Raw genomic sequence first — 20,905 nt, 5'->3', positions numbered from 1 at the left:
AAAAGTGCTCGAAAGCATGTGAGGGAAGAAAGAAAAACGCAGAGACAATTTACATTAACAGCCAAACAGACCATATACTGTTGATCTCCTCTGTTTCAGCTTCTTCATATGAAAACCGACCAAACTAAGGATATTGCAAACAGCATTTCTCCTCTGGTATTCCCAGAAACTCTCCGACTTCCTAGTGTTTGAATCTGTCCTAAAATACTGGTTTGAAATACATGCATCTTTCTCTCGCAGCTGTGTGTGTATGTACAGAAATGTAAACTTACAAATACAGCTCGGGACAGCTGCTTATGGAAAGCGTCTCTGCCAGTGGCAGTTTCTCTATGGAAGTGAAGAAATAATTTTTCTTGCAAATTTATGGTGCCTGAGGAAGTCTCAGAGTAAAGATATAGATGTCACCTTCTCGGCGGTGTGCGTTATGATAGAGAGGGGAATCCTTGATGCTTTTATGGAGTAACATCAGCTGGGCAGCGATCAGCCCCAACCCTCAACATGGTTTGGAAGTCCCTGCGTGCTGCCAGGTGAACTCTGGTGTCTGCCTCACGACCAAAGCAACCACCAGGAGATGGATTTTAGCTTTACCAGCCTTTTATAATGCCACAAACAATTGTTGCCAGCAGCTGCCTGCATCTTCTCACTTCTCAGCTTCTTTGCTACGTCTGCCTGCGTCCAGCAGTGTAAAAGTGTGCAAGCCTGGTGTACGCTGATGGGGAGTTTTGCGTCTAAATATGCTCCTGGGATCCCAGCTTGGATGTTGGCAGCACTGGTGTTGGTGTCTCAAACGGTGTTTTTGCAGCCTTCATCTTCGGTGATTGTTCTCAAGCCACAGCAATGAGAATCTTGGCAAAATAATTACCTCGGATTTCTGTCCTGCACTTTGCAGCCTGGGCTGTGTGCTTTCATGTGCAGTGTCCCCGTGGGTCGCACACCGACAGCCCTGCAGAACAGCCCCTTCTGCTGCCACCCTCCTGGTGTGTTAGCTGGTACCAAATCCTGTTCCAGTTCCCGTGCCGCTGTTAACTCTGTGGTGGAAGCGGGTGTTAAGACTATTAGAAAAACAAACACAAAACTGTAAAACCCAACAATGTGAAACTTTGTTTTCCAGCAGGGCAGACAGATCCCTGAACAACTTGGAGACTACTTACTAAGGAGATAGACTTCCTCCAGGGATCTTTATCATAAAAGCAGCTTAAGTGACTCACTCTTTCCCTGAGGACATTCTTAAAACAACTCCACTCATTTTGTCTCTGAGTGGTCAGAAAGAGGGATTTATTTTTTGCTGTCCTTCAAAGAAAAAGAAAAAAGGGGGGGGGGGGGGGGGGGGCGGGAGAGAGAGAGAACTCTGTTTAAAAAAGTCAGCAGCCATATTTCCAGGAAAATCTGGGCTGTATTTAATACTAAAGGTCTGCATGCAGCTCCCTAACGCATGGGCTGACTGGCACTATGCTCACTCAAGCAAGTGCTTCAGCGAAAAATTCAGCACTATTTTTAGTTCTCTTACAACAAACCACTTGATTGTAAGGCCCGGGGAGCTGTGACATTGTGATTGCTGGAGCCGACAGGAGACGCGGCAGCCTGTTAGCTACGCCGAGGAGACCCAGCCGATGTGGAGAAGCCCTCATCGAGAGCAGGTAAAATCCTGTAACCCTTGGTGTGCCCGGGAAGTGGATCCGCTGGTCAGAGACAGGGCAGGAAAGCGTTAGCTGGCTGGCTCTATCTGCTCTTGCCTTTAAAGATTTCATTCCGTAAATTCCTGTCCTGACCGTCAGCTTTTAAAACCCTCTCCAGTTTTTTTTTTCCTAGCCTTTTCTGGGGTTTTACAGTATCTTGGGCGAGTTAGCAAATGGCAGGAGTGAAAAAGTTTCTGAAGTGAAGGCATTCTGCTTTAAAAACAAAACAACAAAAAAAAAACACAGCCATTTCAGTGTCGGGGTGAGTAGCCTGTGACCAAGTACTACAACCCCTTCCTCCCTCCCTGCTAACTTTATCGACTCGCAAGAGAAAAATCCCCTGCCTGGGACTGAGGGGGTTCGATCGGAGCAGCCCGTGGGCGCTCCTGGCAGACTGAGCGCGGTGCCTGGTGCGGGTCGGCTCTCCCTGCGCGGCCTCTCTCGGGCAGCAGCACCGACCTCCCTTTGTCCCCGTGGTGGTTGGCACGGCTCAGCCCCACGCCAAGGAAGCTGGTCCCGTGGGGTCTGTGCCCGCAGTCCCAGGGGCGAGGTGGTTGCCATTCCCAGGCGATGGAGTCACGGTGGGGACGGCCGCCAGCCAGCCGATAGCGGCAGCCCCGGGGCTGTCGTGCCCGCGGTGCCCCTGCCCTCGCGGACTCCGCTGCCAGCGTGCGCTCCTGCCAGGTGAGATCTCGGGGCCTCAGGTTTATTTCCCAGAGGGTTGGTGCTCCGTGGTGTGCCGTGGCCCTGTTGTGATGCTGCCAAGGAGACGAGCTCCTGGACTTCGGCAGCATCCTGCCCGCTGCCTCCTCAGTTTGTGGAGCTGATGCCGTGTAGCAGCTGCTTAAAGTGTGCTTCGTTTGGAGAGAGGGCTCCAGGCTGTTGGTTGTGCAGCTCCTGGCTTTCACAGGCACGGGAACAGCAACTGGGGTTAGGGAAGGAAGCTTTCACACACGTGATATACCTGGGGTAGTTGTCTATGCTTCGCTGTTTTGTGTTTTCAGCCTTTTGTTTCAACTTGTTTGTGCAATGTTTGCCAAGTCCTTGCTTTGGTCAGTCTCAGACTTCAGGGTGAGCCTTCAAGTTTAGCTGCTTTTTGAAACAACTGTGGGCATGGCACTGTCTGTGACAATATTATCTTAAAAGAGCATGGCGTGCCTCTTTCTCGATGCGTTGTTGGAACGCACGAGGAAGGGGCACAGCTGAATTCCCACGAAGCCTGGGTTTAACACCCCTGCCTATCAGCTGGCCGAGCTGCTGCCACCTCCTCCACGTGCTGGGAACGTGTGCTACCGAAACGGGCTGTCCCGGCCAGGGCCACGCACTGCTCTCAGAGCTGCTGTGGTCACCGCCTCTGCCCCAGCTCTGCTGAAGAGAGGCGAAGGGGCAGCTTCACGGCCAAGCTTTCTGCGTGTTCCTGCTAGATGCGTGTGTTTGGGTGTGCGTTGTGCAGATGGCACAAACAGGGTGTTGATAAGATGTATTGGCCTTAAGCTTGTATGGACTGAGTCAAGACGATTGGCTGTGATCAGTCATGTTCATGTGAGATGAGATTTTTAATGATGTTTTAGGGCTTTAAAAAAAAAAAGTAAAATCAAATATCAGAATTAAAGTCTGCTGATTTGTCCTCACTGATGCTGGCAAACTAGATTTACCTCCTCCAGAAAGAGTTTCTAGCACCGATCACTGAGTTGCCAGTCACAACACTGATTACTGAATGAAGGCAAGTGGAATGAAGAGTCAAGTACTCCATCATCTGAATTCAGCAGAGTTCCTATACTCTAGAACTTATTATGTGCTCTGAATAATTAAGATTATAATTAGTTGGGTTAATTCTGGAAAAAGTAGATGAGGTTTCACAAGAATTTCAATGGCAACTGTTTAGGGTTCTTGCAAACAGCACATCTCTGGGAGACGCTGTGCGTCTCTGTGTAGGTCAAAGCTGTGTGTCTGCGCATGGAGACCAAATGCACAAATGTTAGCAACTGCTCTAAAGGAGGACTGGAAACGTCTCAGGCAACACCGTGTGCTGGTCTGCTTCCTCCTGTTAACCTGAGTGTTTTGTGGGCTGCTACCAAGCAAACTGTTTGGACGGGGAGCTCATGGACGGGGAGCCATCACTGCTGTGGCCACTCCTTCGTCTTGGAAGATGCCTGGGCAGGAGGCATCACACTGCCTTGCAGGAGGATGATGCCTTGTGCACCACACAGGGCAGGGACAGGCACGTGTGGGCTGGAGTCCCACACGTTGTTCCTCTGTTCCGATCTGCGAGCAGCGGGGCTAATCGAGTCCTTTGGCAACAGATATTAAAATTAGGGTCTTAATATTTAGTAAGAACTCCAACTTGTTCATGTCTAGTCATTTCTTCAAGTTAGTTGCTTGTTAGCAGCTCTGCGCTTGCAGCCTTGCTTGGCCTGAGAAGCTCCCTGTTCCTTTCCAGGTGGTTTGCTGTGCTTGCAGTGTCCCAGCCCTCAACAGGAGCGTCTGATACCTCCAAAGAGATCTTGCTCTTGCCCGATTTTGAGCCTTCAAGTTCTATTTTCCACACTTGACACAGCCTGGATAGTGTTACTGCATGGAAAATGTTTATGGCTCTGTGGAGAGGGGAAACTGCAAGAGCAGATAACAGCATTTCTGCTGGAGAATCTGTGCTATAGCTCTTCTGCTACTAGCTCAAGAGCGTAGCAGCATGCTGTTAGCACAGGGCAGCACGCAGCCTTTCAAATGGAGTGCTTCACAGAGCAGCTGAACAGATGGAGGGAGTTATCTGAGAAGTTCTGATGTGCAAAGGGCAGAAAAGGCCAAATAATGAAACAGTTCAGAGAGCTGCACAGCAAAGGAGAGGAGCTGAAGCCATCAACAAAGCCATCAATGGTGGCAAAGGTGAAAGCCTGGAGCGTGCCAGTCACAAATTTCATATGACAGGTGAAGGCAAGCCAGCTCTGCAGTTCAAAAACAGGGGTAGTGAGGGTGTGCTGGCTGCTGTGTGCTAGAATCAGCCTGACACAGAAGGTGGTCTGTGTGGCTGGATCATCTGATCCCAATGTTCTGGTACCTTTTGTGCTGGAAAGACTCTGGTCCTTAAAGCAAAAAACTCCACTACCTCAGAAAAACTATGCCTGTTCTTAGCTGCCTTACTCAAAGACACACCAAAACATCAGCTGTCAAGGATTTGTTTGGTAGTGTGGGTCTTACCACGTGAGAGGTGGTTGCAATGCTCCCAGGAGGTGTTATGAAGTGAGCACGTGTTTGCAGAGTATCGGGATATAAAATCCCTTCCTCCTCTTTCCCTGCAGCCCTAAGCCTCTCAGTTGGGTCGGTGGGTGAGACGCTGTGCCACTGGTCCCCTGCCATGCGCTGGGTTCAGCCGGAGGTGGTACCACAGGGGGTGTTGGAGCACCCCTCTTCTGGAGCTGCTTCTCAGTATTGCAGAGCTGCCCTGCTCTGTTGAGGGGCTGCTGCTGCCTCCTGCTCTCTCTTCCTAAAACTGGGTGATGCTCGTACCTTAATGTCCATGCATCTTCACAGAATGGACAGAAGTCTTGGCTCAAGGAGAAGCAATTTCCTTCTGTCTTTATTGTACAGTCTGGGATGAAAAAGAGATAGATTGCACGTCGCTAGTGCACCCTGTATCTTCTGCAGACTATAAAAGAAAGCAATACAGCTCAAAAGCAAATTGTGAAGTCCAGACTGCGTTGAGGCATTTAATCATAAGTTCAAAGAAATAATGGCTTCTGAGCTTCCTGGAGATGAGCAGTTATCACATTGTCTTTTTTCACGTACTGTAATTGCAGAGCTGTAAATCAGTTACATACTTCAGTTTAAAACTGCTTTCCATTTTTTTTCCCTAAACTTCATTAGCTAATTATAACTTGAAATAGTCTATTAATTAAACTTCATTTTGTAATGAATCCAGCTCATCCTTCTTAAGCCAAGTCTGATACAAAACCAACCTCGTTCTAATCCTTAAATGAAGTCATTGACTTTTCTGTCTGTGAATGTCAGTCAGATGGTGCAGATGACTGCAGTGCTTAACCTGACCGTTACCCGCAGACCCTGCAGCTCCCTCTTCTTCCAAGACAGACTTTATTGACTTACGAAGCACTGTAATACAGCACACGTAACCAGGTGAGTTCCCACTGTTCGTTCCTGCTGCCAGAGGAGCAGTTGCAGATTTTTTGATGCTGATTTTTCAAGAACACACCAGATCTTGTGAGAAGTGCGTTGTTGGTTTTAAGCATGAAAATAAGTGTCAGGTTTTCACCACCACCAGGAACGTGGGGTTGTTCAGGTTGGGACAAGAGCTGCTCTGCATGATGCTCCTGATAATGTGCCCCTTCTCCAGGACTGCAGATAGATCTTGATGAAAAGCTGAGCAGTGAATGGTACTCACGAAGAGATGGACATGATTTTTTTCATCAGTGAAAAAGGGATGCATTTTTCAGGCTGAATATTTTACACTTTATAAAGGAATAAAAGGCAGCTAGGAGCAGAAGAGAATACCTTTTAAAAACAGTTGTCATATGCTTGGGGAGAGCACAGATGATACTCGTCCATGTTAGTGCTTAGGACTGTTGGCTGAGAGCGTGTGGAAGAGCTAACACCCAGCAGTTGTTTCAGTTTCCTTGTTTGTGTTCTGCTTTGGGCTTTGCTTAGTTCACCTTATTCCACCCAGGGGACATTGGCACTGCAAATGAGCTGGACTTGTAATGACCAAATACTAACTTCCTGATATGAAGCGCCCAAAAGCTAAAGATGTTCCCTGTAATAGTGAAGAGCTGCCATGCTTGTCTATGGATTATGAACACCCACCTCTCGGGGAGCTGATTGCTGGTGTTGTGTTACCAGTGGCAAGAGATGTGTGTTTGGGTGCCACTTGTTCATGTCCTCCCATCACCTGACACTGAAATCTTTGCTTAATGTAAAAGACAAGGTGGCTTAGTGGCTTCGTAATTTTGCACTCCTAACATGAAAACTAATGGAAAGATAGAATGAAGGTGTAAAACTAAGACCAGAGTATCTTGAATTTTGAGACATGGCCGTGCAATCAGAACCTGCAATAAATGATCAAAGATGAGATAGAAAAACCTGTTCTTATTAAAAGAGGTATGTGCAAGTGTATTTGCTTAGGCACTCAGAAGAGCTGTGGCTGCTTTGAATGTGAAACGTGTCCTCAGGAAATAATTTTTGCATTTAAGCTTTAAGGAGTCTTGGAAGTAAAAGCCATTTTTGTGGAATTGGATTATGCCTTAGGCCTTGATTTTTATATTTTCCTGTTGTGTATCATCTTTTCTTTCTAAGATCCACAAACAGGTTTTTCATCCTGGTTGCTACTGGCAGAAACCTGTAAATCTGATTTTTGGACAGTAGCTGGTGAATCTGAAACGCTGCAGGTGGGAAGTCGTGCAGTCAATAGAAGCAGTCACACAAGGTTGATCGACCAGTTTTAGGCCAACTCCGTGTTTTTTCAGAAAGATTGTGGTGATGAGTTAGTGCCAGCAACCTTAGTGCTCTGGATCACAACATCATCTGCAGCCTGCGTGAGTGTTTTCCTCCTACAGAAGTTAAGTATTGCATCTTACGTGCCTAATGTGTCTGCTCCAGTGAGCACTGCCGGCACCAATCCATCCTGAAGGAGAACCTAGAAGCATCCTGAGGGGAATGGATGAACTTAGCTTTATCTTTGCCTTTTTTTAAGCCACTGCGTGGTATCTTGCTTTCTAGCAGCTTGCTGTGTCCCCTGCCCTTGTGCACACCTTGTTCTGTCCTGGTGTGCCTCATTTGCTGCCCTCACAGCTCAGGGCATCCTGTTCTTCAGTGCTCTAAGAACACATTCACCACAGGCCTTCAGGCTTTGTAGTATTGAAAGGGGCTGATTCCTCTTTTAATACAACAAAATTAGGCTTTTGCCTAAGGCAGTGATATGTAGCAGCGAGGGGCATTTTTACTTGGGCTTGCGTGGGCCCTCACTGCGTCTTTTTACAGCTCTTGAAGCAGTTAGGATGTTTATAGGTAGCGGTTTGTGTCAGGTGCCTCTGATTTGCAAATTGCCTTTAAATGCATTCCTTCCAGCTCACCAGCTAGCGTGTGAGCTCACACACATTGTAAAATCTCAGTCAAGCTACAGTGAGAAAGCATGTTGTAGTCATTTATACGACAACTTTTTTTGGTTTAAATCTCAATGAGACCTTCACTGGACACACTTCACTTCAGATACGACCTTTGTGTCTCTGCCGGGTCATTTTCTGGCTTTATTACACACTTGGCATTCCCGTAAAGCCCTTCGCTGGGTGATCTTAAAGTCTTCAGAAGCTTTAATTAACTGAAGCAGTGTGCCTTCCCTGTGAGGCCAGTAAATATTCTTAATTGCTTTTTTCGCAGAATGAGGAAAATGTGGTAGAGAAATTTTAAAGGAATTCACCAATGCTGCGCAGAAAGATACTGAGGAGGCACAAGCAGAAGCCCTAATCCCGACTCCCTCTTTGTGTGCAACATTTTGCTTTACTCCATAAGCAGGCAAGGATATATAACACAGCTTGTATATAGGGCATGTCTCCTTTGTCAGAAAACTTTCTGCTTTGTGACCTGTGAGTTGCTAAAAGCAACAAAAGTGTATGGATGAGGAAGTCTTTTCAAAACCAAGCAAAAAAGAGAGAAACCCTGAAAGCCTCATTCTGTTCTGAAGGGCTATTTTTAGGAAGCTCAGGCAAAGAAGTATACCCTGGGGGGTGCGCAGGGTTTCTGTATGTCTGGCTCTGGGTAGCTGAAGTCTGAATGTAGTTGTTGGGCTGTTGTGCTCTGTGTGTGGTGAAAATCAGGGCCCAGGCAGAGCAGAGCACACTGAAGGTACAGCATCGATGCTGCATGGCATGCTGCTGTGCAGGGAAGGGACGGATCCTGCTTTGAGGCTGCTGGTGTAACGCCTGGTAGCTCGAGCTCCTGTGGAGGGGGCAGCACGTCCTGTGGAGACAGCCGGCATTCCCGCACTGACTGTGGGGTGCTGCTGACTCCAGCCTGAGCAAAAGGGAGAAAAGACCCTGACTGCATTGTTGTGAACTGCTTCACCAGGAAAGTGGCATTTATTGGTAGCACGATGTGACACCCAGTTTTCAGGACCACCGAGGAACAAGGGCTGAAGCGGCAGTGAAAATCAGTTGCGCTTCCTGGTGCTCCATCCCACACGGAAACCCTCTTCCACCCTTCGGTGCCTGGTTGTTCACCTCAGCTGATGAGGCTGGCTCTCAGGACAAGGCTGCCCGAGTTGTCAAGAAGCAGGGAGCAGTCTGGAGTAAGGAAGGCAAAACCTTCATTTACTCAAGCCCTTAGCATTTGTTCCATTTTCTTTACCAAGCACAGTATCACAGTATAGATGAGCAGGTGTAATAGTGAGGGCAGTCATGCACCAACAAAATGGGTGGATGAGAATCAGTGGGTTAACTCCATGCTCATTTGATTGCTTTGACGTTTGTAGCTCATGTTTTCTTCTTCTGATCTTCCTGGAAAATAAAAGTGTTTTTTTTTTTTTTTTTTTTTTTTTTTTTTCCCAGCGGTTCAGTAGAAGGAAGGCCTGGACACAACTGTTTTTTCTTTTACTCATCTGACAGCAGATGAGTAATAACAGTACACCTGTCTTTGGGGAGCAGAGCTGCTCAGCTCAGCTCCAGCGAGCTGTTACCTGTTCCCCAACTCCCCAGAGAAACCTTCGAGCAAGGAAGGCTGCAGAAATGGCAGCAGGTTTCTGTGGCCATGAACTCTGCTGCCAGAGGATAGTTGTGCAGTTTTGAAGCAGCAGTTATTGTTATTGTTATTAAATTGCTTTGAATTCCTGCCTGGAGGCTTCAGTGGGGGAGCTCTAACATGCAGTTGGCTGACACAGAGGGTCTGCGATAGATCATGATGGGATGGGATAAGACAATACAAACAAGAGTAGGTGATTGCAGTATTCACTTAAAAACAGACCAAAATGGCACCGAAGTGAAGAGAGAGAGCCCCACAGTCTGGCACGTGAACACTGGGAACCAAGTGGGCAACTCGAGGGCACCATGTTACCTAAGGCTTGCGAAGATGCTGTAGGGTGAAGCCTTCAGCCTCTCCATTTGCAGGCACCAGGACAGGATGTGTGTTCAGCAGGTATTGTTCTCCGCAACAAGCTGGAGTTGTGACTTTGCAGAGGGGACTGTTTGCCTCATCTCCTGTGGTTATTGCTGCCGGAACTGGAATGTGAGAGCAATGTTTAAATGAAATTTAAATCGATGCAGCTGAGGTGGCTCTTCCTCAGCTGGATGCTATACAGTGTATAATGCCCTGTGTTCACAAATACTGTGCATTTGTATTTATCTGATGATTTGTACATGTAAAAGATCATTTTGCAAGATGTTTGAGCACTCATTTGTGTGTTGGCCACTCAGTACTTCCATGTCCTCCCAATAAAAACAACCCCAAAAGGAGGCAAACAGGCAACACAGCAAGTCATTGCAAGCTGGAACCTCATGCCTGGCTTTGGATTCTTTAGATACTAAATGTGTAGGACGTAATTTATTTTTAGCAAAGGAAATGCCTGGATATTTTTCAGCAGAGGAAGCATTTTTTCCAGGTATTGACTATTTTGAAAATATCAAAGTTTGAGATGACCTCAGTCCTGACAGCACTCAGTTACTAACATTGGCAGATGAATTCAGTGTTACGAGCTCTCCACCCTTCAAAAGCTTGCTTTCTTCAGGAGGAAGGAGAACACCACAAACCCTTCTGTTTCTCACCCCTTTTTCCTGTTGTCTGCCTGTGTTGTGTCTGCTGTGTTGCAGATGGAACCAGTGATCCTCCCGCACCTTACTCTGAACTAGGGTAAGCCCATTTCTGTAAACAGGCAGGCAAGGCTTCAGTAGGACGGAGTGGACCTGACCTTTAATTTTGGCAGCCTGTCCTCAGCGCTGGTGGCAGGATTCCCAGTGGTGGACACCTTCACAGGGAAGTGTGTAAGCCTTTGCCTGCTCAGTTTTTGTCTAATTAATGATGACCAAAGTCACTGAGCGGCCACAGTCTACACCAGGAAGCTCTCCTTGGCCCTAAGCAGGCAAGCTGCAGTACTGCATAGCTGATCACTTGCTGGAGCTGGAAGGCAAAACGCCGAGATGTCACTGCTGAAAACTGTCTTTGGTGCTCTATTAGCTCCTGGTTTGTTGAGAACAGAATTGACAGGTGCTCGCTGCCTGCGTGCACACCTCCTAATAGCAGCTTAAGGGTAAAAACGTAGCATTAGTCTGGAAAATGCAGTGCACTAAAGATCGACTTGCTTGCGGTAGGTACCTGAGCATTTTTAGTACAGAGGTATCAGCATCACAAAAGCAGGTGACAAGCACATCATTTTCCTGTGATCTGTAGGAGCGATGCCACTTGCCGTCACTGCAGAATCAGTGCTGTGCTGTCTGCCCCTTTTGTTACGTGTGCCGTGGGGCTTCGGGTACGTTTAATCTAGCTCAGCGCCTCCCAGCTCCATGATGTATGGGATCAGTTCGGGCTAATTCTGAGCGTGGCGTATACACTGAGAGCACTCGGAGTATTCCCTTGCTGCAGCTGACACCGTTTAGTTATGTATCTAAACTGAAAGAATCTGCTTGTGTTTGTTCAGTGCTCTTCACATCTGGAGAACCAAGTCATTGTGTACGCAGTACAAAAGAAAGAAGCGATTATATCTGGACCTGTATAACAGTGCAGATTCCAGCAGATTGCTCTCTTACTTCCCCTCGGCCGATCACTTCTACATCTCGTGAATCAAAATGAGGTTTCTGAAGTGAGTTTTGAAAAAGTCCTGAGCGGTGGCCCTGAGGTACAGCTTGCCCCGGAGCGGATGGCAGCCAGCTGGCGTCGAGGCGGCCCCATCTCGCTCCCCCTGCCCACTGCAGGGCCCAGCTTCCTGCTGCTGCAGGCACGACAGGCATTAACGGGGAATGGCTCTGCCATGTAGAAACCGCTGCGGCAGCGTAATCTTTGTCTGGGGCTGTTTAGGCAGCAGCCTGAGCTGCCCTAATGGAAATAAAACATACATTGGGCCGGTGGAGGAGAGTGACACAGCTGCGGCCCGTTAGCGGTGGACGGTGGGGCTGTGCCGGGACAAACCAGCGGCTCCTGCCATCCTGACAGACAGGCAGGGAGCCCGGGAGTGGAGAGGAGCAGCAGCAGTGAGGAGCAGAGGTACTCCGTGTGCTCTTTGCTTTTGTGTCCCGGGAGAGAACAGGGAGACACGGCGGTTAAGAGGGATGTCGTGTTTGTGATGAAGGGGGCAAATGCCTTTTCCAAAATGTGCCAAAAGCTACACGTTGGCCCAGGTTGAAGAGCAGATGAAATTTGTGGCATTTCTGTCTGAATGTGTTTGTTAACACTGCAATTTGTAGTCCTACAAAGATGCCAACATCTAAGCAGCTTATACTGGAATTTGTCAGTGTATACTGGAGTCTGTTTGCAGAGTCCTGCATCCACTGAAACTTTCTGTAGCGTGAAAATTTCAGCTTTGAGTTGATCGGTGTGGACACAGAAGCTGTGGCTGTAATGCACCTCCAGCAGGAGGGCAGAGAAATCCTTCCTGCTGAGAAATTTCCATTGTGTCAGGAGTAGGAAAGCCTGCATGTATGTCAGCATGTGCTATGAATAACTCCCAGCGCTCCTGATAGAAGGGAGCCCTTATTTCTAGGTAATGTAAATAGAAATGATTTTTCTTTCCTAGAGAGAATGGTTTCAGTAAAGCCTACAAGAAGGCAGGATTATTTGGGCACGTGCTTTTTCCTGCCATCAAAAATGACCGGGGACTAAGGAAAAAACTCTCCTTCTTAAAATAAGATCAGAATTAATGCGTATTAAGAATGTGTTGCAGGCATGCCGGCTCTACAGGAGTAGCTGTTACACACTGCAGCGGTAGAGAACTGTGGTATTTTTAGAAGTTTTCAGCAAACAGCAGCATTAATGTAACCATTGTGCTTCATTCCCATGTCACTTTGGCAGCCGTTTCCAGTATAAGCAAACAGAAAAGTTTGCCTTGTCGTCTACCACCCAGGGAAGCGTTTGTGTGTTAGCACAAGTCAAGGTGGCACTCACGGATCCTTTCTGCAGTCCAGCTTTATTCTCTCTTTATTTTGGCTTGCCCTGGGAGATGCATCATCGGTAGGAGGTGGTAGATAATCGCTCACCAGGGGATGTGGATGGGGGCAGTGGGATGGGATGTCCTTCAGGGTGCTTTCCACCCTGCTGCCACAGGGCTGGGCCTCACTCAGATCACCTTATCTTGCTCCAGAAAGGCAAGGGGAGGAGAAGATGTCTGTGCTTTACTCCAGAACCTTTTAGAAAACAGCTGCTCCCCTGAATCAGGAGGGAGAGATGCTTCCCTGGGTCTGCTTTTGCTCTCAGTTAAATCAATGGAAGGGAAATAGAAAATGGATTTTGAGGAGTGCAATACTGCACCGCTGTATGCTGTTGCACAATGTTGTTTTCTCTGAAGCCAGTGAGCAGAATGGTTTTGGTTTGTTTAAGCACAAAATTGTAAACTTCCTCTTGTGAGCATGAAGTCTGAAAGGATAGAATGAGGATCGAGTCCATTTCATTGCGAGCAAAGTGTAACAGTGAGCTTTAATCTCCAAGCCTAACATTCAAAATGAGAATAGGGTTAATGTGGAGGCAGAAGACAAATTGCAAAAATACCCAGCTTCTCATGTCAGACACTTCATAAAAAGAACTACATTTTTAAAAAAATGTAGGCCTACTATGAGAGAAGTTTTTTATGAAGCAGAAACAGAGATGCTCAGATTTGAAATGAATGAGGTAAAGAAGAAATACAAGGTAAAGTGCTATTCTAGTAAATATAGAGGGGAAATGGCATACTAAAATATGGAAGTACTCAAGGGTATCCTGAAATACAGCTCTGAGGAAAAAGCTAGCAATGTAATTCAGGAAAGAAATTTGGATTTATTGTGATTGTCTCTCGGAATATGACCCAAGAAATATTGGCTGGTTTATTTGTGCCACCTCTTTCTTACAGTGCTGTCAATCTTTTTATCCGAGTAGAGCAGTTCAGGAGATTGGAGCTGCTAGAGGAAAAGCCCAGGAGAATAAGCTGGAAGGAATGGCTGCATCTGTATTGCTTCTGACCCTGCATGTACCAGAGGCTGGGAAAGCATCGGTTCCAGGAGCTGGCGAAAAGCAGAGCTCCCGAAGGGAGGCAGGGGATGAACTGCGAGTGACAGACTGGTTTGCAGGGATTGCAGACGTAGTGTTTGGTATAACTTGAGCAAAAGGGCATGCCGCGGGCAGGAAGAAGTTAGAGGCGATTCTCATTCAATGATCTATGGTGTCTTTCTCTGATTCTGGATAGAAAAAACACTCCTTACTGGCAATGGCAAAATTCCTTATTTTTTTCCCCTTCTGACTTCCTGGTTTCCCTTAGCTCTGTGTCTGTAGTGTCATGTAGTGTGGCTGCATGCTGTAGCTCACCTGTTCTTCTGGGAGCAGGAGGGACTTGCCCAAGACAATTCTGGTTTTGGCTTCATGAAGGATGTAGCCTAAACAGTTTGGTAACTAGTGCAAGGCTGAGCTTAAATGTGCAGTGTATGGGCCAGCAAATGTGCTGCTTTGCTGTAGACCTGCTCACAAAACGGGCTTCCCTGTCTGTTTGTGGGGCCTTTCGAGCCGTAGCATCATAAAAACCCCATGTCCACCAAATTCATTTGTTTGTTGCTGAGAATTGTTAATGCCTCGTTTTTGTCATAGCTTGACTGTACCATCTGGCGCCGATTAGGGGTGCCTGGTACAGGGGACACCCTTTATAGCACCTGCACGTCGTACCTTTCTGCCCCTTTCCCGGCTTTCTGGGATATAAATTCCTTGGTTCGTGTTCACGTGACTTGGGGCAGGGGCTCATGCTCAGGACCTTACTGTTCACCGTGGCTTTGTAGGAGAAATGTGAACTTGGCGAGCATCTGTGACCTTTCTGTCCCTGGCCATGAAAATCTCTTCATTGTATGCGGCTGCATGTATGGCAGCTTGGTGTTTGCCTCCCCGAAACATGTCAGGGATTAACCTTTTGCTGAAGCAAATTCCAGAAACAAAACCTGCCAGCCGGCACAGACTGCTCGTTGCCACCATCCTTCTTCCTGGGGTGTGTCTGCCCCCGACCTGGGACTCCGTTTGTTTTTTTGCAGATAAAAACATCTGCCTTTCCCCAGTGAAAGCAGCACTTGAGTGAGGTTCTTGGAGACCTTCTGCACTTCCCCTTGAAATCTAAATTTACCCAGGGACAGAGATTATTTTAGAAGAGCAGGAGCAAGAAAATGATGTCTTTGTTCTGGAGACTGAGAGAGCAGTCTGGTGGTTGTGTTAAAATGCCTGCGCCCTTAATTAATATTGACTGACATTGCTCAGAACAGAATGGTTATATTATGTGCCGTGGCTGAGGGGATGGTGAAAAACAGGCAGGAGTTATCAGGTAGGCTTCAGACCTGGCTGTCATCGCTGCTGTGTTTCCCTTTGGCTTCTAAATCCTTTCCCTGTTTGTTTAAAGAGCAATTCATAAAGCAGCTTTCCGTCTGGAAGCTTGTTTTGTAGTTGTAAAAATCTGGCTTCCCATTCCCAGCTGAAGAGCTTTGAGAAAATGCAAGAGATGGAAGACTGCAATAATACCCAAGTGTAAATTAGTTGGAAATAAATGTTTTGAAGTGGGTTAAATACTGCCTTTGGGCTGGGGACAGTCTCCCTGTGGCGGAGAGTGACAGATGCATTCCTGACACCCTCAGGACAAGGCCTCTGTGTGGGAACGGGTGGAGGAGTGAAAGGAGAAACACGGCCCAGAGTAGCTTTTACTGCCCAAGGGAGCCTCGGACAGGCAAGCACAGATAATGAAGAAGAGCAGAGGGGAAGGGGCTGGCGCTGTGTTTGCTCTGGAGGTCGGTCAGTCTGTCCGAGTGCCAGGATTTATGGCCCCGGTGCTGTGTAGCAGCCTTTTGGGCCCCTGTAACCTCCAAGAAGTGTCCCCCCAAACATACAGTGGCAGCACTGGCCTCTGGCGCTCAGCTGGCAAGGGATGCTGAAGCAAAGCTTAGGGTAAGGGAATGATGTTGGTATTTCTATATTGGTAAGTTTTCATTTTTGTGCCTTTTCTGTGTAACTCTCCGAGCACGACTGCCTTGGCAAGTGGAGTGTGGAAAGCAGGCGTGCTTTGTGTATTTCCTCCAGCGTCAGGAATGCAGGGATGATGGTGTTAGAGGTGGGGAAGTCAAGACAAGCCAGGGAGTGCCAGGGATTGGGATCCAAACATCTGGGGCTGAGCTGCCCCAGCAAGTACCGGAAAAAGGAGAGGCCTCAGCACAGGGATGATGCTGAGCGGCAGAAGCTAAGCAATGGACTGACGCAGCTGACCAGGAGCAAATGCCTTGCAGCAGGGATAGGTAACATTTCAGAACGCATCACTTGCTTTCTAAATATCTTACCTGAATGTAACAACACATGTAAAGGTGCATGCAGCTCACTACCAGCTTGGGCAGAAGTAGTATCCAAGTATAAGACTTCCAAATAAGAATCACCAGTTTGGGATTTAAACAGCAGTTCACAATTATTCATTTTCCACCCCAGAGATCATGCATTGCTTTTCGGTTTGGCTATCGGATGTACATTGAGATGAAAGCTGTGAGAACAGCAACGTTTGTTTGCATTACAAAGGAAAAAGATTTGAAATGACTGTTTGGAAACATGCAGAACTCAGCTCAGCTTTCAAGCTGGCACTTAACTTACTGACCGAGGTCAAGAAACTGGGCTGCGTTTTACAGGCTTGAGCCCAGGCAGAATCTGCTGGCCGGGGAAGCTGCTGCCACCATTTCCTGCTGCTGGGAATCCTTGGTTAAACCCAACAACGTGAAAAGCTCTGCCTGGATCTGTGCAGTGGCAGACCACAGACATTGCTGCTGCTCCTTGTGCCTTCTATCTAATTGCCCAGATTATATATTTAGTTGCCCATCTTAACGACTTGTTGCTAAAATTACAAAACACCAGAGGACAAAATGAGCGAAATATTGCAAATTGGCAGCTCTGTCCCAGGTAGCGTGTTGCCATGGCATCAAACGGAGCCAGCAGCGACCAGTGTGCTGCAGGCAGGTTATCAGTGTGGTGCTGAGCGTTTACATTACGTGTTTACTCTCGTTTTACTCTGCTCAGTGATATGAGTGTACCTGGAGGAGTGCAGAAGAGCAGACGGTGACCGGTGCCGCAGGGAGCCGTGCACGTGCTGCTGGTGCTGCCTGAAGCCACAGAGAGGCTTCAGAGATGCCCATGAGGGTGCAGTTGTTGCAGGCAGCACAGGCCAAATTTCTAACACTAAAAAGGGAGAAAAAAAAAAGCATTTTCTGTTAACTGATGCTGTGGTAAAACAGGACCAGACAGCTCGTTTGGTTATTCTTAGTAGACTGAAGCTATACATGAAGCTCACTTGAATACACCGAATGGTTCAAGTAAAAAAACAAAAACAAAAAACATTTTGTTTGATTTGTCAAAAAATAGTTGATTGGAGGTTCTTTTCCTTTTGAAAGAATCTTATCTTGCTTTTAAAATCACCAAGAATGCTGTTGAAATATGGCATAAGAGGAAAAAATACTTTTGTACTGGGTTACCATATATTTTTGCTGCTCTGAAAAGAACCTTTCCAGTTTTGTTTTACCCGGAAAGCCAAAAGCCTTGTCATCTTGAGCTGGTGAAATGACTTTTTTGTTTTCTTTGGCCAGTACTCCACAAACTCGCTCACTCACGTAGCTATAAATAATGATACCTTAATATTTTCACATCTACACGCTTTGATTTATAGCAGCAGCTAAAGAAAACAACTGCTTTTCCAGTCCATGGCAAACTGCCGAAAAATATGCTCACATATGCGTCTTTTCCTTTCTTAATTGACTTGCACACATGACAGAAAAATCCTGATGGTATGAAAATGTGTATTGCCTTTGGGCCACAGCCCATGACAGATATTCAAAAAATGAGATTTATGGGGGGATCACAAGCGTTTGTTTGAAAAGGTTTTCATACGCAACAATAACACCAGCAGAGGTCCCTCAGACTCCCCTGTGACACGGAGCAGACGGAGCCGCGAGCCATGGGGTGAGCTAAGGAAATGCTGACCTTCCCGTCCTCGCTCTCTGCCCTGGCCACGAGCAGGTTCAATCAGCAGCAGACCTGGCTGCTGCAGCTGCTGGGTTGGATTTGCTGGGCTGTTGGCTTTCCTGCCTGAAGCACGGCTTCCCTCACCGTCCCTGGCCTTGCCTGAACAAGGGACACAGCTTGTGGGACTGGGCTGTCCTCTCCTAAGGGCTCCCTCTGCATTGCCTTTGTGCCCAGCGTGTTGCAGGGGGCTCGGTGGCCATGTTTACCTTTCCACCTCCCTGTAGGAGCCTGTTGCTTTTTGCTGGCTGGCTGGACTGCTGAGGCATTTCAAAAACCACATAAAAACAACATAACCATCTTGTGCGTCACAGGTCACGTCTTGTCTGCAGAGAACTAGTTCTCAGAGCCTGGGGCAGGCGGTTGACACCAGGCCGAAGGCACTCATGCTGCTAAACATAATCAATAGAGCAGAGGGCTTTGCTAGAGGAGGGCTGGTTTTGTTTGTTTGTTTGCTTGTTTTTAGGAAAGCAGAGGCTTGTTTCTTGATTCTTCTTCTGAAGCAGCAGATGATGTGACTTGATGAAAATGAGATGGCACTGTTTCAAGGATAGCACAGATGTGATGCATTCCTTTAATCTGTGTACCCCTACAGGGAATGAACAACTTCTCTGCTAAGCGTACGGCTGCCTGGGCAGAGTTGCCATTCAGGAATGGCTGTAGCTGCTTCTGGTGCATCCCCTCCTATTGCTCCAGGAGCACCGATGGCGTTTGCCAAGGCCGTTGGGCGAGCCCTGGCTCCATTTTCTTGTTTGTGTGCCTAGCAGCTTGGCATCTGCCAGCAGCTACAGTCCTCACCTTCCCGTAACTGGCTTTTATTAACCCTCCACAGATTTAACAGCCTCTCATGAAGGAGAGCTCCACACGTGCATTACAAAAAGGAGCTGCGAGCCAAAGCTAAGCTGAGGCAGGAGTTGCTGTCATGGTGAGAGCTGAGACTCAAGTCTCACATCCCCTTCTCCTGCACGATGCTTTTAACATGAAGCCTTAGACCAAGCGTTACGTGAAAAACAGTGGGGGCTCGAAGTCCACATTGGGATCCTGGCTCCACTAAAGCATCTCCAGGGGAAAGGGCTCAGATACCATGTTCTGGTCCAGGGCAATCACTAATGAAAAAGCTTCGCTTGGGTAGCTACTGCCTTTCTCCCTCTGTGATTTTGTCTGCCTTGATGCTCGTTGTCCGTGTCGCTGCGGCTGTGCCGGCACGATGCCGCCTGCCCTGCAGGAGCTCATGAAAAGAAGTGGCTGCCTGTCCGCTCTGTTATTAAAATATGCCGGGGGTGCTCAGCAGCCTGGAAGGCCTGTGTTTGCTAATAAATGGAAGTCTGTAGTAGCTGGCTGTTTAGCAGTTCTCCGTGCCTTTTTGCTATAGTAATTGTGGTGGTTATGAATGCCTTCTGCGGGTGCTGAGAACAGAACAGAGCTGCTGTCATTCAGAAGTAGTCCCTGAGGCAGCCCTGGTTATTTACCCTGCTTTAGAAGGCTGTATTTAGGAGGAACATCTCCAGTGAAAGCCCATCAAGCTGCAGAAACATTGCTGCTGATGGAAGCAGCAGCCTGCCCACTTAACTTGTGACTGGGGGTGTTTCCCTGGGGTGTCCCTGGGAATACACTGTGCCATTAGAGCTGCTGTTTGCAAGGGGAGAGGAGAAGGCTGCCTCCTGCAAAAGCTGTTGCCATAGCAGCTGTGGGCTTCAAGAACCGCTTCTAATACCATCTGGACGTTCGATGCCATAAGGGTTAAAAGCAGCACTAAACATTTGATTTAAGAGCCAATGTACCTGAGCCTTACGCTAGGCCATGAGCTTAACTGGAATCAAGCTTTGGGGGCCAGCTCTCCTTGTCCAAGCATCTCCATGCTCATCACATCCTCAGCAAATAGGCATTTCGTGTTCGGCAGTGCTTGTTGTAAGTGGGTTTGTGTACCCAGGTTTAAAAAACAAAACAAAACATACCGCCAGTGGTGACTTAGTGCAGTCTAGGAGAGTGTGTGAGTCTGCACTTCCTTCCTGTGGCTGGGCGTATTTTAACCTGAAGAAGAACTTAGGAAGTTTTAATGATGCAATGGGGCTAAATTGAAGAACGAACCACCTGAGTTTGTGGAAACTATGATCCCAGAAATAGGGCTGAGGAAGCCGGGGCAGAGGTTGGTTTGTATGTCTTCCCTCTGTGCATATATGAATGTACACACATGCAGAAGAAGCGAGGCTCAAACTGAATGTCAGGTTGTGGTGTGGTTAACTTCCCAATGGACTTTTTTTAAAAAAAAATCCTATGCCTCACCTGATACCTAATTTCTACCTACTGGGAGAAAGAATTTCAGTTCACACTGTGTTTTCATTCTCCTCTTACTGCATTAGCATGAAAAATGGTAAAATGTCATTTGCTTGAATAAATATTTTACATTCTCATTCTCCATGCATATTGTCTAAACAAATCAAAAATTCTTAAGATCGTAATAGCCTAATTTTCCTGAAGTCCTTCTGTGAATCTGGAATGAGAGGTTGAGTGAGCAGGGAGGAGGAACAACAATTTTTTTCAGGAACTTGCAGCATTTGGCATAAATTGCAAAATACAAGCTCAGGGACGTAAATCCTGCTGGTACCTGCATTGCCCTGGGAGTCCTGGTGAAGTGCTGGGTTATGTTACGAGTAAAATCCTTGTCAAAGCACTAGTGTCATCTGTAGCTGACTATCGAGGCAGAGAGCACCTTGGTGTTCGGGGTCCCATTTTGGGCTAGGGACCACGCACGGTCTCCTGTCAGCCTCAGTCGCCACGAAATGTGAATTCAGCTCAGCTGTGGCTGCTGGAGTGGCGCACAGCATGCAGTAAGCACAGTGCTACCTTACAGAGCCACACAGCCTGCCTCCCCACCACAGCCAGGTGCTGGTTTTAGGGGGCTCGTGCAATAGTTACGGCTGTTCCTATTTTTCCAGAGACTTTAAATGCCTGCCACCCCACTCACCGGCTCCTCCTCTGATCTCACATATTACTAGCTGTATTAGCTATATGCTTTTTTCTTACAACTGTATCAAAGCAAATTAAAT

General features: G+C 47.4%; 1 protein-coding gene across 10 annotated transcripts in view; it reads left to right on the top strand.

Moving 5' to 3' along the window:
• ARHGAP24 (Rho GTPase activating protein 24) overlaps nucleotides 1–20,905 on the top strand; it is a 165,127-nt gene that overhangs the window by 83,076 nt on the left and 61,146 nt on the right. The window contains exon 2 of one of the 10 annotated variants that reach the window (XM_084518681.1): nucleotides 100–1,637. The exons of 8 other annotated variants lie outside the window; for them this stretch is intronic. The gene's annotated coding sequence lies outside the window, so the exon portion shown is untranslated. Of the gene's footprint in view, nucleotides 1–99; nucleotides 1,638–2,335; nucleotides 2,361–20,905 lie in introns of those variants that run through there. One more of the 10 variants, XM_084518682.1, reaches the window with a different exon arrangement.

Source organism: Aythya ferina (genome assembly GCF_964211825.1).
Source record: "Aythya ferina genome assembly, chromosome: 4".
Taxonomy (NCBI): domain Eukaryota; kingdom Metazoa; phylum Chordata; class Aves; order Anseriformes; family Anatidae; genus Aythya; species Aythya ferina.
Note: the sequence above shows the minus strand (reverse complement) of the source record. Positions and strands in the feature narration are given on the sequence as shown.